The 4,649-nt window shown below is 36.4% G+C and overlaps 1 non-coding gene across 1 annotated transcript; it reads left to right on the top strand.

Moving 5' to 3' along the window:
• Positions 1-628: 628 nt before the first annotated feature.
• Positions 629-732, top strand: LOC112708548 (small nucleolar RNA R71). Its single transcript, XR_003156402.1, has one exon. It is a non-coding gene; the product is annotated as a small nucleolar RNA R71 (small nucleolar RNA).
• Positions 733-4,649: the final 3,917 nt, after the last annotated feature.

Raw genomic sequence — 4,649 nt, forward strand, 5'->3', positions numbered from 1 at the left:
GTTTCACTCATGAAACTTAAAGTGACCTTAGACATCAGAGACAATATTTACTAAGTTAGAGGAGTTCTGCTCAGAAATCTCTGTCTGTTGCTGAGAAGATGATGGAAGAGGCTTGCTATTGCTAAACATGTTTCTTCCACCATTATTAAAGCCTTGTTGAGGCTTTTGTTGATCCTTCCATGAGAAATTTGGGTGATTTCTCCATGATGAATTATAGGTGTTTCCATAAGGTTCACCCATGTAATTTACCTCTGCCATTACAGGGTTCTCAGGATCATAAGCTTCTTCTTAAGAAGATGCCTCTTTAGTACTGTTGGATGCATTTTGCCATCCATTCAGACTTTGAGAAATCATGTTGACTTGCTGGGTCAACACTTTGTTCTGAGCCAATATGGCATTCAGAGCATCAATTTCAAGAACTCCCTTCCTCTGAGGCGTCCCATTATTCACGGAATTCCTCTCAGAATTGTACATGAATTGGTTATTTGCAACCATGTCAATAAGTTCTTGAGCTTCTGCCGGCGTTTTCTTTAGGTGAATGGATCCACCTGCAGAATGGTCCAATGACATTTTGGAAAACTCAGATAGACCATAATAGAATATATCTAATATGGTCCATTCTGAAAATATGTCAGAAGGACACTTTTTGGTCATCTGCTTGTATCTTTCCCAAGCTTCATAGAGGGATTCACCATCTTTTTGCTTGAAGCTCTGAACATCCACTTTAAGCTTGCTCAGCTTTTGAGGAGGAAAGAATTTATCCAAGAAGGCCGTGACCAGCTTATCCCAGGAGTCCAGGCTATCTTTAGGTTGTGAGTCCAACCATGTTCTAGCTTTGTCTCTTACAGCAAAAGGGAAAAGCATGAGCCTGTAGACTTCAGGATCTACTCGATTCGTCTTAACAGTCTCACAAATCTGCAAGAACTCAGTTAAAAACTGGTAAGGATCTTCAGATGGAAGTCCATGAAACTTGCAGTTCTGTTGCATTAAAGTAACTAATTGAGGTTTCAGCTCAAAATTGTTTGCTCCAATGGCAGGAATTGAGGTGCTTCTTCCATCAAACTTGGACGTGGGTTTAGTAAAATCACCAAGCATCCTCCTTGCATTATTGTTGTTGGGTTCGGCTGCCATCTCCTTCTCTTGTTCGAAAATTTCAGAAAGGTTGCCTCTGGATTGTTGTAATTTAGCTTCTCTTAGTTTCCTCTTCAGAGTCCTTTCAGGTTCAGGATCAGCTTCAACAAGAGTGCCTTTTTCCTTGCTCCTGCTCATATGAAAGAGAAGAGAAAAAGAAAAGGAAGAGGAATCCTCTATGTCACAGTAAAGAGGATCCTTATTATTAGTAGAAGAAGAAAGGGGATAAGGATTAAGAAGAAGGAATAATCCAAACACAAGGGTAAGGATAGAGGAAGTGATTGGAGATGAAGAGAGGTGAAGAGAAGTGTTAGTAAATAAATAAATAAATAAAAGAAGATGAAAGAGAGAATTCGAAAATTAATTTTTGAAAAGGAGTTAGTGATTTTCAAAAATTAAAGATGAGATAGACTTAAAATTAAAATTTAAAACAATTAATTAATTTAAAAAGAATTTTGCAAAAGGGATGAGATATTTTTTGAAAATTAGAGAGGGAAAAGTAGTGAGGTGATTTTGAAAAAGATAAGAAACAAACAAAAAGTTAATTAGTTAGTTGAAAAAGATATCAAAATCAAATTTGAAAAGATAAGAAGATAAGAAGTTAGAAAAGATATTTTAAAATCAAATTTTTGAAAAAGATAAAATTTTGAAAAAGAAATGATATAAAAGATAAGATAAGATAGATTTAATTTTTAAAATTAAAACTAATTACTTGACTAACAAAAAACTAAAAGATAAGATTCTAGAATTTAAATATTGAACCTTTCTTAACAAGAAAGTAACAAACTTCAAATTTTTGAACCAATCACATTAAGGAAAAGATATTTTTTGATTTTTGAATTTTTAATGATGAGAGAGAAAAACAACAAAAATTACTCACAACATGAAAATTATGAATCAAAATTCATGATGCATGCAAGAACACTATGAATGTCAAGATGAACACCAAGAACACTTTGAAGATCATGATGAACATCAAGAACATATTTTTAAAAAATTTTTGATGCAAAGAAAACATGCAAGACACCAAACTTAGAATTCTTTAATGCATGGATACTATGAATGCAAAAATGCATATGAAAAATAATAAAAGACACAAAACAAGAAAACATCAAGATCAAACAAGAAGATTTACCAAGAACAACTTGAAGATCATGAAGAACACTATGAATGCATGAATTTTTCGAAAAATGCATAATAATTTTTAAAACATGCAATTGACACCAAACTTAAAAATTGACTCAAGACTCAAACAAGAAACAAAAAATATTTTTGATTTTTATGATTTTATGATTTTTTTTTGTATTTTCTTAATAAATTTTTTGAAAATATTCTTTAGAAAAATGAAAATAAAGAAAATTTTTGAAAAAATTTTTTGAAAACTTTTTTGAAAAGAAAATTACCTAATCTGAGCAACAAGATGAACCGTTAGTTGTCCATACTCGAACAATCCCCGGCAACGGCGCCAAAAACTTGGTGGACGAAATTGTGATCATCAACAATGGCTCCAAAGACTTGGTGCTCTTAAACATGAATTACACTTTGTCACAACTCCGCACAACTAACCAACAAGTGTACTGGGTCGTCCAGGTAATACCTTACGTGAGTAAGGGTCGATCCCACAGAGATTGTTGGTATGAAGCAAGCTATGGTCATCTTGTAAATCCCAGTCAGGCGAATTTAAATGGATTAAGAGATTATTGGTTTAAATAATGATAATAAAATAAATAGAAAATAAAGATAAAGTTACTCATGTAATTCAATGGTGGGAATTTCAAATAGGTATATGGAGGTGATGTGTTCCTTCTGAATCTTTGCTTTTCTACTTCTTCCTTCCAGTTTTTTATCACTCCTTTCTATGGCAAGCTGTATGTAGGGCATCACTGTTGTCAATGGCTACATCTCATCCTCTTAGTGAAAATGGTCCAAATGCTCTGTCACAACCCAGCTAATCATCTGTCGGTTCTCAATCAAGTTGGAATAGAATCCCGTGATTCTTTTGCGTCTTTCACTAACGCCCAGCCTTCATGAGTTTGAAGCTCGTCACAGTCATTCAATCCCGGAATACCACAGACAAGGTTAGACTTTCCGGATTTCCATGAATGCCGCCATCAATTCTAGCTTATACCACGAAGATTCTGATTAAGGAATCCAAGAGATATGCGCCCGGTCTAAGGTAAAACGGAAGTGGTTGTCAGTCATGCGCGTTCATAGGTGAGAATGATGATGAGTGTCAGGGATCATCACATTCATCATGTTGAAGTGCAACGAATATCTTACAATAAGAACAAGTCAAATTGAATAGAAAATAGTAGTAATTGCATTGAAACTCAAGGTACAGCAGAGCTCCACACCCTTAATCTATGGTGTGTAGAAACTCCACCGTTGAAAATACATAAGTGATGAATGTTCAGGCATGGCCGAATGGCCAGCCCTCAAATGTGATCAATAGTCTCCTCAGATGAATAACAAAATAAAACTGAGACCAAAGATGTCTAATACAATAGTAAACTATCCTATTTATACTAGACTAGCTACTAGGGTTTACAGAAGTAAGTAATTGTTGCATAAATCAACTTCCGGGGCCCACTTGGTGTGTGCTTGGGTTGAGCTTGATCTATCCACGAGCTGAGGCTTCTCTTGGAGTTGAACGCCAAGTTGTAACATGTTTTGGGCGTTCAACTCTGGTTCGTGACGTGTTTCTGGCGTTTGACTCCAGAATGCAGCATGGAACTGGCGTTGAGCGCCAGTTTACGTCGTCTAATTATGAATAAAGTATGGACTATTATATATTCTTGGAAAGCTCTGGATGTCTACTTTCCAAAGCCATTGAGAGCGCGCCATTTGGAGTTTTGTAGCTCCAGAAAATCCATTTTGAGTGCAGGGAGGTCAGATTACAACAGCATCAGTAGTCCTTTGTCAGCCTCCTATCAGAGTTTTGCTCAGGTCCCTCAATTTCAGCCAGAAATTACCTGAAATCATAGAAAAACACACAAACTCATAGTAAAGTCCAGAAATGTGAATTTAGCATAAAAACTAATGAAAACATCCCTAAAAGTAACTAGATCATACTAAAAACTACCTAAAAACAATGCCAAAAAGCGTATAAATTATCCGCTCATCAGAAAGCTAGATCGATATCTAGCCACCCGCGACGATGAGCAGAGGAATAGAAGAAGAGCAAAAGATATTGGACAAACCGAGCGATCACCTCGTACACTAGAAAGACATGTCCACATGATACACGGCGGATTCGCTGGGGGAGGAATCTCCAAATCATCTCGCAAATGACATCTCAAAGACGTATATCATATCGAAGGGAAGGAGGAAGAACCCGATATCCCCGCGATTACTTTCACCAAAGAAGACGCATCCAGCATCACATCAGGACACAACGATCCCATGGTCATCACTATTATACTGGCAAACACAAATCTCCACCACACGCTGATAGACCAGGGGAGCACCGCCAAATACTTATTCAAAACTGCCTTCGACAAGCTCGGCTTGGAAGAAAA

Source organism: Arachis hypogaea, chromosome 8 (assembly GCF_003086295.3).
Source record: "Arachis hypogaea cultivar Tifrunner chromosome 8, arahy.Tifrunner.gnm2.J5K5, whole genome shotgun sequence".
Lineage (NCBI taxonomy): Eukaryota > Viridiplantae > Streptophyta > Magnoliopsida > Fabales > Fabaceae > Arachis > Arachis hypogaea.